Genomic DNA, 13,253 nt, shown 5'->3' on the forward strand with positions numbered 1-13,253 from the left:
TCATCTGGGTACTTCTCGCTTACTGCTTCATGAATACTGTGGATTCGGACATACTACTTCATTGGCATACTGTTTTTGGCATACTATATAGTAGGGATTTATGGATATTTGGACGCAGAAGACGTTTATTAGTCTTGTCTTGACACTGGTTCCTGTTTTATTGTCTAGTTATCAGTTATGTTTTGTCATTGGTTCTTGTTTAATTAGTTCTGATCTTTTATTGGTTATCTTGTTATCGTGTTTGCCCATGTCCATGTAAACTCAGCAAAAAAAGAAACGTCCTCTCACTTTCAACTGCTTTTATTTTCAGCAAACTTAACATGTGACAGTCAGTATCTGCTGTGGCCACCAGCTGCATTAAGTACTGCAGTGCATCTCCTCCTCATGGACTGCACCAGATTTGCCAGTTCTTGCTGTGAGATGTTAACCCACAATTCCACCAAGGCACTTGCAAGTTCCCGGACATTTCTGAGGGGAATGGCCCTAGCCCTCACCCTCCGATCCAACAGTTCCCATACGTGCTCAATGGGATTGCGATCCGGACTTTCGCTGGCCGTGTCAGAACACTGACATTCCTGTCTTGCAGGAAATCATGCACAGAATGAGCAGTATGGCTGGTGGCATTGTCATGCTGGAGGGTCATGTCAGGATGAGCCTGCAGGAAGGGTACCACATGAGGGAGGAGGATGTCTTCCCTATAACGCACAGCATTGAGATTGCCTGCAATGACAACAAGCTCAGTCCGATGATGCTGTGACACACCGCTCCACACCATGACGGATCCTCCACCTCCAAATCGATCCCACTCCAGAGTACAGGCCTCAGTGTAACGCTTATTCCTTCGACGATAAATGCGAGTCTGACCATAACCCCTGGTGAGACAAAACCACGACTCATCAGTGAAGAGCACTTTTTGCCAGTCCTGTCTGGTCCAGCGAAGATGGGTTTTTGCCCATAGGCGACATTGTTGCCGGTGATGTCTGGTAAGGACCTGCCTTACAACAGGCCTACAAGCCCTCAGTCCAGCCTCTCTCAGCCTAATGCGGACAGTCTGAGCATTGATGGAGGGATTGTGCGTTCCTAGTGTAACTCGGGCTGTTGTTGTTTCCATCCTGTACCTGTCCCGTGATGTTCGGATGTACCGATCCTGTGCCGGCGGTGTTACACGTGGTCTACCACTGCGAGGATGATCAGCTATCCTTCCTGTCTCCCTGTAGCGCTGTCTTAGGAGTCTCACAGTATGGACATTGCAATTTATAGCCCTGGACACATCTGCAGTCCTCATGCCTCCATGCAGCATGCCTCCATGCAGCATGCCATTCACGCAGATGAGCAGGGACCCTAGGGAACCTTTCTTTTGGTGTTTTTCAGAGTCAGTAGAAAGGTTTCTTTAGTGTCTAACTGTGACCTTAATTGCCTACCATCTGTAAGCTGTTAGTGTCTTAACGACCATTCCACAGGTGCATGTTCATTAATTGTTTATGGTTCATTGAACAAGCATGGAAAACATTGTTTAAACCCTTTTCAGTAAAGATCTGTAAAGTTATTTGGATTTTTACAAAATTATCTTTAAAATACAGTGTCCTAAAAAAGGGACGTTTCTTTTTTTGCTGAGTTTATATAACCCTCTTGTTTTTGTGCTGCTTTCCCTGTTTTTGGGGGGATTGTTTGTAATGTCTATTTGTGCAGCACAATGTCTTGCATTATGTCTAATTGTGCAGAAGCAGCAGCATGCTCACATGCTAACTCTGTATGTATATGAATTTCTAGCAGTAGCAAATCTCCGAGTTAGCAGATCCAGTCCGCCAAGTCCAATAACCTATCAATATGTCATACCCACATTAACATGCTAAATCTTTCAGAGAGTTGTCATGACTAAAATATATTTGCCTTCCCAGAAAAAATCCATCACAGACCACCACTACTACAAAATAAAAAATAAAAAAATGATGTAATGTTCATAATGTGCAGTTGTGCAATTGTACTGTATTTAAGGAGTGTTCTATACTATACACAAGATATAGTGTGGAAATAGTTTTAGGTTTTATATATATATATATATATATATATATATATATATATATATATATATATATATATATATATATATATATATATAAAAGGATTAATAACATTAGTTAAAGGAACGCAAAAATGAAAATTCCATCAGTTGCTTACGCTCTTGTAGTTCCAAATACATATGACCCAAAAAGAGATCTTAGTTCAGTCACCATTCACTCTGATTGTTTGGGGAAAAAAAGATGCAGTGACTGCGAATACTATACTATTCCTATACTGTCTCTATAATCTCTATAGATTATTATGTATGGTTTAGCTGTACAAATACTATTTAGGGCCTTTGTACATCAGAAATGTAGAGCCAAAATTGTAACATTTGACTTTAGGACTTTGTTTGTAAATGAAACAGAATGTAATGAAACTAAAACTATTTCATAATTATATGAATGTAGCCGGCATGTTGTAAATAATCACCAATGATGCAAAAAAATATCTTTTGGGGTTTTGTTCTGATGGCTGCTTTTTTTTTTTAAGAAAAAAACTTCAGCCAATGGGGCCGTGTACCAAAAAAAAAAAAGGAATGATGAATTACTAAAAAGAGAGAAAAAAAAAGAAAAACAAAGAAATGCAAAAATTATATACAAAAATGAAATATGGTTCAAAGAAATATGGTAGAGGCTAATGTCAAAAGAAAATACAAACAGGGCATTAGCTTACCCCTAGACTTCAACATACATCATCTTAATACATGCTTAAATCACTCACAGTATTTTATGCATTTAACACATGCTTAAACCATTCAAATCATTCTATGCATTTCCAGCCAGGCTTTAAGGACATGTATAAAAGTTTAAAACAATAAAAAAATTCTCATTACACATGTTCGCTTAATTGGAAAACACTCTGGGCTATAAATCATTAAATAAGATATGATTAATTCTAAATGTATATATCCAGTCCTACATGTGTGCAAAAATGTGTTCAAACTCCACACATGCAATCCATATGCATCCTTCAAAAATAACGCATAACAAACACTCAATTTTAACATATGACTCTTGTGAACACATATTTAATGCAATTTAACAACAGTTTGTGTAGAATTTTATATTTAACCAAAGAATTATCAACCAATGAACAAAACCGGGCTCTCTTGCACAGTGTATGTTCTCACATTTCTAATACGAGTGAGTGCTGGAAAGCGGGTGTCACAAAACTCCGGTCTTAAAGGGGCCATGTCCAATTTATGATTAGAGTTAAATTACATGAAATTTCTCCACTTGGCTACAAGAACATAAGATAAACCTACTTTTTATTCTGTCAGCTGCAACATTTAACTTTATCAGTTATTTTATTTCAGATGTTCATGAATATTTCGAGTCGCTGTTGCCATATGATTACATTTACAATGGTAAATGTTTTCTATAGGACTATTTTCAGATATGTTTTATAATATTATTGTACAACATTTTGTTCTTACCTAAAATGAAATGTGTACTTTATACCAATTTCTCAGTCTTATTGAAAACATTTTATACTTTGTGTTTCTTACTGTGTATAATAAATTATAATATTGCATGTGCAATCTGGACTTATGTGTTTAGACTTAAATTATTATTCATCATGAAAATAATATATTTTTTGTTCTAAGAATTGTTTTCAATTCCTTTTTGAATGTAAACAAAATGTTCATATCAAAAGCAGTGATACTTGTTCTCATTAGTAATATACGTTTTGTTTTTTTCTCGATTCTGTCATGATGTGGCAAAGTGTGAATGGAATGGGCATACCCAGTTGCCCCCTACAGGGCCCACTGGTTGCTAAGGGGCCATAAGCGGCTGCTTATTCCAAGAAATGGCCCTGGCCTTAGCAGCACTTTTTCAGCAGAAATCACTCCTCAATTAAACTATTTTTACTAGTTCAAAAATTACATAAAAAATAAATAAAAATACAAATTATAAGAGTGACAAAGTACTAAGACAGAGTGTTAATATTAACTAACAATCAGCATAAGCTTTTCTGACACTCAATTTGTGAACTCCAGGATTTGCCAGTTGGAATGGAATGCTGACCTAGAGATGCTACAGTGCAGAATAATGATGAGATAACAGTCTACTGTCTCTGTCAATACAATCATTGAGACGCTTTTCAAAATTTCTGATATCTCACAAAACATTACCATTGATAAGCTGGTAATGGACATATGTATATAATTTTTCAGTTTGCTTTTATGCTATTTTAATTAGAATTTTTTCTTGGTTGCTGGCAGATAGGGTATTCCAAGCTTCTTGGAGAATTCGCCACAGTTCTTCTATTTATTTAGGCTGTCTCAATTGCTTCTGTCTCTTTATGTAATCTCAGACTGGCACGATGTTCAGTGGGGGGCTTTGTGGGGGCCATGACATCTGTTGCAGGGCTCCCTGTTCTTCTGTCTAATCATTTCTGTTTGCAAAAGTAATGTTTGGGAGTCTAACATTTATATTTCCTATTGAATCAACTAAAGCTGAAGATATAAATAACCATCTTAAGACAAATGTTTTTGTGAAACATCTTATGTGCCTTTTGCACTGAACTATATATATATATATATATATATATATATATATATATATATATATATATATATATATGTGTGTGTGTGTGTGTGTGTGTGTGTGTGTGTGTGTGTGTATTTTAATACAATACAATATACAGTATATACTGTATATAATGCATTGATTTTTTGCAGTAAATAGCCACAAGATTATGTTTTCAGTTGTCAGTCAGATGTGGCATACAGAAATATCTTGTGAAGCAACCGCTCTCTTGAGTAGCATGACATAAAACTGTTCATGCAATAACTTATACATACTTACAAATTTCCAGAATTTCCTAAAAACAGTGGACAGATCATATCAGATCGAGCCAGCTGTACATGGACAAACTGAACCGTGACACGACAAGAAACACCAGCATTAAACTTCTACAAGCTATTGAGACTGTAAGTGACCATCTCTCAAATGACAATTTTATGATTATTGAAACATGCATTCAGTTGAATAGAACTACAACTGAAAACTCATTCAATGGATAATCTCACCTATCAAACTCAGCTTCTCCATCTGTAATACCAGAGATTCCTGAACCAACCTTCACAAATCTTAACAATACCCTACCTACTTGTAATACTACTAATAATGAAAGCAGGAAACCCACTCAATGGAAATGTGGTTGTATTAAGTTTAACCAAACAATGAACTACATTTCTTTTACTTTAGACATTGCAGAAGAATCATTGAAAAATCCACAGTGTGTCTTTTGGAACTTTGAGCTTGACGGATGGGACTCCACTGGATGTGAAGTAAAGCCTTTGAATGAAACAGGCAAAGTTACATGTGAATGCAACAGCACAACCTCTTTTTCAATCCTGATGTGCCATTGTTTCTTTTAAGGAGCTATTTATACCTGACCTGATGCGAAAAATTATTTTTGTTGGTATAACCCAAAGTACTGAGGTTGATTTAGTCATATTAAGTAATATTTTATGTAAAAGTAATTTAGATGTTACCACATAAAGCACATTTTTAGGTTGTCTAACAAAACAATTTTTACAGCACACATGCAGTGTCTGCTAACTGATAATCTTCACAAACAAAGTGTTTGAAGAAATATCATTAAGGCCAATAGCTTTGCTAAGCTGTTATATAAATAAATTGTCTGAATAAACAGAACTAAGTTTTTCACACATATACAGTATACATATACTATTTGACAACACTCAGATTAATTCTGTTGCCAAATCTTGCTTTTTTCATTTACGATTAATGGCCAAAGTTAAGCGTTTTCTTTCTTTTACCGATTTTAGAGGGTGATACATGTCTTTGTTTCTTCGCGATTGGACTTGATTGTAATTCACTTTACATAGGAGTCAGCCAATCATCTTTGTCACGACTGCAAATGGTTCAAAGTTCAAAGATTTTATTGTTTGTTTTTTAAAGTAGTACTCAGTAAAAAAATTTCTCATTTAAAAAGTTTTACTTTGATAGCAAATATTCATCATTTTGAAACATATGTATAAAATAATGAGCACTCACATGAGATGAAGACTCCAGTTATATCAGTAACCTTAGAAAAGCTGTTTTATTCTACATGGGAAGGGTCCCTTCATGGGGGCTGCCATGTTAGGATCACATGATCAGCTGACTACAACTCGATTAATTTCAGAATCCACCATGTTATTGGACACTTTCTCTCATAGATTAAAGTAATCATGGCTGACTGTGAATAGTACATTTCTGCAGTGGCATCTGTAACTGAAAACTTCTGTGTTTGAATGATGATGCCGCATGCACGCTCCTACTGTAGGTGTCAGTGTAAGACCAAGATGGCCATTGGCAAAAAAAATGACTGAGTGCAACTTTAAATAATTAAATGGGGTAGCACCGTCCTATTTATCTGACCTTCTGCATATTCACAAGCCCCTTAGGTCTCTTAGGTTTTCTGATCAGAGGATATTGATGGTCCCCAGATCCAGACTCAAGCTGAGAGGTGACCGCGCCTTTGGGGTAGTGGCTCAAAGCTTTGGAATAGTTTACCCCTGTGCAGTAGAATAGCTCCAACATTTTTATCATTTAAGACTCATTTAAAATCCCATCTTTTCTCCCAGGCTTTTAGTTAAACCATGAGTTGATATTTGATTGTCCCTTTGTTTATTTTGCCTATTTATGCACTTATGTTTGTTATTGTTTTTGTCTTTTTTATTATTGAAGAGCACATTGGTCAACAGTCAATTGTTTTTAATTGTGCTTTATTTATAAAAAAAAAAAAAGTGCACAGTTGATATTGTACAATCTTAAGAATTATGTGTTGGAGCTATATTTGCTTTTTCTTCTTTTTTTTCTTTTAATTTTTTTTTTTTTTTTGAGAATATCATGTTTATCAATAGATAATGGTCTTTCTTGTCAAGCAAGCTTCCCACAATTTATAAATTCTTTTTAGTCATTCATTCATTTTATGGTTATGGTTTACAAAGTTTGGGTAATAGTTTAAGCAATTCAGAAAAACTGTGAAATAATCAAACAAAAACAAATAAAGAAAATGTGCATGACTTTCTTTCTTTGCAGAACACAAATTAAGGTTTTTAGAAGAATTTCTCAGCTCTGTAGGTCCATACAATATAAGTGAATGATGACCAAAACTTTGAAGTTCTAAAAGGCACATAAAGGTAGCATAAAAGCATGATAATCCATTCGACTACAGTGGTTTAATCCATTTCTTCTGAAGCAATGCAATCGGATTTGGGTGAGAACAGACCAAAATGTCCAAAATGACCAAAATCTTGCCATTGCAGTCTCTAGTCACGATCATGATTTCAAGCTTGATTACACTCCCTAGTGCTAGACACATGAGTGGAACTCTAGATGGTGCTAGGAAGTATAATCAAGCTTGAAATCATGATCACCAAGGAGAATGTTGTCATGATTTATAATGAAAAAGGAGATACACTTTGGCATGTTCTCATCAAAAATCAATTTAAAATTTTTTTATTTTTATCGTGGAACACAAAAGAAGATGTTAGGCAGAATCCACTTTCATTGCATAATTTTTTCATTCGGATTAACATTTCCATTTATGTTCCACAGCAGAGAGAAAGTCATACTGGTTTGGATTAACATCAGGGTGGGTAAATGATGACAGGTTGTTCATTTTTAGGTGAACTAACCCTTTAATATTTATAAATATTTATTGATATTTTACAAAATGCTGGAATTAAAACTGATGTAATTTTGTTCTCAATTGCCAAGACACTGTTCCTGAAATGTTTCTCAAAACTATAAACCCAACACTAAAAAAACTGAGTTTAACAATTCCCACAGTTTGTCTGTTATTATTAATATTAACTGTACATAATATTGGTATTGTACACAAATACAGCTACATTATGAATGGCTACAGCAATACTGAATTGCACTGCACTGAAAGCATACAGAAGGCCCTGCGTCTTAAAGGTAGCCCAGTAATGAAACTGCAAACAATAACTGGATAAACAGCCTACATAATCATTAGTTAACATGTCATTATTATATTTATATAGCATAAAGTGTTTGGCCTTAATGATTTAAGCACATTGAGCACAAAAGGTGAAGAACCATTGTTTGAAAGAGAGAATAAAGAGAAGACATTGATAAATGCATTGATCACACTGGCTACTGATACATTGCATCCGGAAAGTATTCACAGCGCTTCACTTTTTCCACATTTTGTTAAGTTACAGGTTTATTCCAAAATGGATTAAATTCATTATTTTCCTCAAAATTCTACAAACAATACCCCATAATGACAATGTGAAAGAAGTTTGTTTGAAATCTTTGCAAATTTATTAAAAATAAAAAAATGAAAAAATCACATGTAAAGTATTCACAGCCTTTGCCATGACACTCAAAATTGAGCTCAGGTGCATCCTGTTTCCACTGATCATCCTTGAGATGTTTCTACAACTTGATTGGAGTCCACCTGTGGTAAATTCAGTTTATTGGACATGATTTGGAAAGGCACACACCTGTCTATATAAGGTCCCACAGTTAACAGTGCATGTCAGAGCACAAACCAAGCCATGAAGTCCAAGGAATTGTCTGTAGACCTCCGAGACAGGATTGTATCGAGGCACAGATCTGGGGAAGGGTACAGAAAAATTTCTGCAGCATTGAAGGTCCCAATGAGCACAGTGGTCTCCATCATCCGTAAATGGAAGAAGTTTGGAACCATCAGGAGTCTTCCTAGAGCTGGCTGCCTAGCCAAATTGAGCGATTGGGGGAGAAGGGCCTTAGTCAGGGAGGTGACCAAGAACCCAATGGTCACTCTGACAGAGCTCCAGTGTTTCTCTGTGGAGAGAGGAGAACCTTCCAGAAGAACAACCATCTCTGCAGCACTCCACCAATCAGGCCTGTATGGTAGAGTGTCCAGACGGAAGGCACTCCTCAGTAAAAGGCACATGACAGTCCACCTGGAGTTTGCCAAAAGGCACCTGAAGGACTCTCAGACCATGAGAAACAAAGATTGAACTCTTTGGCCTGAATGGCAAGCGTCATGTCTGGAGGAAACCAGGCACCGCTCATCACCTGGCCAATACCATCCCTACAGTGAAGCATGGTGGTGGCAGCATCATGCTGTGGGGATGTTTTTCAGCGGCAGGAACTGGGAGCCTAGTCAGGATCGAGGGAAAGATGAATCCAGCAATGTACAGAGACGTCCTTGATGGAAACCTGCTCCAGAGTGCTCTGTACCTCAGACTGGGGCAAGGGTTCATCTTCCAACAGGACAACGACCCTAAGCACACAGCCAAGATAACAAAGGAGTGGCTACGGGACAACTCTGTGAATGTCCTTGAGTGGCCCAGCCAGAGCCCAGACTTGAACCCGATTGAACATCTCTGGAGAGATCTGAAAATGGCTGTGCACCGACGCTCCCCATCCAACCTGATGGAGCTTGAGAGGTCCTGCAAAGAAGAATGGGAGAAACTGCCCAAAATAGGTGTGCCAAGCATGTAGCATCATACTCAAAAAGACTTGAGGCTGTAATTGGTGCCAAAGGTGCTTCAACAAAGTATTGAGCAAAGGCTGTGAATATTTATGTACATGTGATTTTTTTATTTATTTATTTATTTATTTATTTATTTTTTATAAATTTGCAAAGATTTCAAACAAACTTCTTTCACGTTGTCATTATGGGGTATTGTTTGCAGAATTTTGAGGAAAATAATGAATTTAATCCATTTTGGAATAAGGCTGTAACATAACAAAATGTGGAAAAAGTGAAGCATTGTGAATACTTTCTGGATGCGCTGTACATCATCCAAGAGGGTGCTGCCTGTTTGTAAAACAAGAGCTGAGTTCTCAATATATGTTAATCACTATGGGTGTCAAGAAAAGTTCTACACCACTGCTTTTATTAATGCATTCATGCAAGCTGTTTGCTGATAGTTATTATTCGGAGACACTACAATGATGAAACTTGATGAAGCTGTCCACAGGCGATTGCTAAATACTGGACCACATCTATAAACTAAGAGCTCCTAAACCCCTCTGCTGAGGACCATAAATACAAACCCAACAAATTGCTCACTGTCTGTGGCTGCCTTTTTAGGCATCAATGCAAAATGATACAAATTTAAAAAATGCACCTGTGGATCAGTGGTCAGATATATGGCTCTATGTATGTTTTGATAACCTTCCAAGGAATTAATAAATATATTATATACATGTTTAGAATGCAATATTTTGTGAAATAATCATATTAAATTTGATTGGAATTAATTAGTATTAATTGTTTGTGAATATGTTACTTTCCTGTACAGTCTATGTTACTGTAACTAAGCTCCAAAATACATCAGATTATATTGTTGTTTTTCAATTCGAATACCACAATATGAATTTAGCATATTATGTCTGTGTAACTTTCATGCATGCGTCTTTGGAAGCTGGTAGTTACTGGACACAGAATAGAAATTGGTTTGACACAAACATAAGTTTCACTATGCAGGATGAATAAATTGATAAGGATGTATTTTTGTTTTGTGTCCATAAGTACAGTGGTGCTGCTGTGTATTCAGTTATACTGTGGCCATGATGCAGAGTTTGATGATTCAATTGGATGAACCATTGCCAACCAAACTTTTTTTTTTTTTTTTTTTAAAACACCCCTTTGTGATTTGAGCTGCTGAAGTTGATTTAATAATAAATAATTTTCCCTGAGAATAGAAATTGAAAAGGGCCCCAAATTAAAATACTGAAGTAGTTTTGAAGTGTTCATAGTGTATTATTCTTGGAAGCAGAAAATAAAGATATTGGCTATTAGCGCTGCCTTTGTGCTTGTTACTGAGTGCTGATGCTGAGTGAGTTGCTCATTTAAATGAAATGCTAAATTGGCTGTACATTTTATAAATAGAAAAGGAAAAATAATAGGAAATAGATCAAAAGTCTGAAAAAAATACCAACCCTACACATTTTCCCCAATGGAATTACACTTCAGGAGCATGCTTGCTCATTTTGAATGAGCATGCAAAACAGACACATTTCCATGGATACCTATTTAACAAACAAATAAATTGTAAGAAAACAAGGCACTAATTTGCATTCACTAAAGTGAGTTTCCTTAAAATAAATCAGTCTAAAACCTTTCCATTTTCATGACAAGATCATCCTTAACAACTCTTCAGACATCAAAGAACATAAATGAATTACAGTATGTTTACAATAAATGTATTAGTGAAAAAACTTGACAGTTGCGTTTGGACATGCAGAAAGCATGGTTTAATGCAGCCGAATGTTAGTAAAAGTTTCACTTTTAATTTTAGTATTTGAATTCATAAGTTTAAACTGTATTATGGCTATTTCTGTCCCTTTTAAAAATTATATTGCATAGCTGTTGTTCATGTTCTCCACAACTACCCAATAATGGAAACCACAAGCCAAATGATGCGGCATTGTGCTATAACCTCAAGCTGAATAAATATTGTCAGCGTAGATTCTATGTGCACAGTCTGTTACCACATATTACCATACTCATAGTTGGGTTAAATGAGCTGGAAGCAGTAGTGGCCAGTATAACGGCCACATTACCACATCACTGGGGGTGGATGTTTATATATACAGTGTGTGTGTGTGTGTGTGTGTGTGTGTATATATATATACACACACACACTGGCGGCCAAAAGTGGAATTATTGGAAAAATGTACAGATTTAGCTGTTTTGGAAGGAAATTGGTACTTTAATTCACCAAAGTGGCATTCGGCTGCTTTCAACAAAGTATAGTCAGGACATTACTGATGTAAAAAATAGCACCATCACTATTTGAAAAAATACATTTTTGATCAAATCTAGACAGTCCCCATTTCCAGCAGCCGTCACTCCAACACCTTATCCTTGAGTCAGGGGCGGACTAGCCATTGGGAGAACCGGGACTTTTCCCAGTGGGCCGGCCGCGAAACAGGGGCGAATGGGCCGCGATAAACTGAAATGGGCCGCCGCGTTATGCAGAACGGGCCACAAAACGGCGTTGTGATATGCCGAAGTGGGCAGCGATATGCAGAAAAGGACAGCGACACAAAGATAGAGAACTCTTTGAAATAGTTTAAGAAGTTCTTACATTTTTTTTTTCAAATTGTAATAGTAATTTTTCACATTATTAATGTCCTGACTATACATTGTGATCAGCTGAATATAACTTCGGTGAATAAAAGTACCCATTTCTTTCCATAAGAACAAAGTCTGTACATTATTCCAAACTTTTGGCCACCAGTGTGTGTGTATATATATATATATATATATATATATATATATATATATATATATATATATATATATATAAATACACACATATACACACCAATCAGCCACAACATTAAAACCACCTGCCTAATATTGTGTAGGTCCCCCTCGTGCTGCCAAAACAGCGCCAACCCGCATCTCAGAATAGCATACTGAGATGTTATTTTTCTCACCATATTTGTACAGAGCGGTTATCTGATTTACTGTAGACTTTGTCAGTTCGAACCAGTCAGGACATTCTCTGTTGACCTCTCTCATCAATAAGGCATTTCCTTCCACAGAACTGCCACTCACTGGATGTTTTTTGTTTTTGGCACCATTCAGAGTAAATTCTAGAGACTGTTGATACGTGAAAATCCCAGGAGATCAGCAGTTACAGAAATACTCAAACCATACTCAAATACTCAATACTCAAAGCTCATCTGGCACCAACAATCATGCCATGGCCCAAATAACTGAGATCACATTTTATCCCTATTCTGATGGTTGATGTGAACATTAACTGAAGCTCCTGACCCTTATCTGCATAATTTTATGCACTGCACTGCTGCCACACGATTGGCTGATTAGATAATCACATGGATGATTGTTGGTGCCAGAAGGGCTGGTTTGAGTATTTCTGTAACTGCTGATCTCCTGGGATTTTCACTCGCAACAGTCCCTAGAATTTACTCAGAATGGTGCCAAAAACAAAAAACATCCAGATAGGGGCAGTTCTGCAGATGGAAATGCCTTGTTGCTGAGAGAGGTCAACAGAGAATGTCCAGATTGGTTCAAACTGACAAAGTCTACGGTAACTCAGATAACCGTTCTGTACAATTGTGGTGAGAAGAATAGCATCTCAGAATGTTGTTCTGAGATGCAGGTTGGCACTGTTTTGGTGGCATGAGTGGGGGACCTACACAATATTAGGCAGGTGGTTTTAATGT

The sequence above is a fragment of the Myxocyprinus asiaticus genome, chromosome 25 (genome assembly GCF_019703515.2).
Source record: "Myxocyprinus asiaticus isolate MX2 ecotype Aquarium Trade chromosome 25, UBuf_Myxa_2, whole genome shotgun sequence".
Taxonomy (NCBI): Eukaryota; Metazoa; Chordata; class Actinopteri; order Cypriniformes; family Catostomidae; genus Myxocyprinus; species Myxocyprinus asiaticus.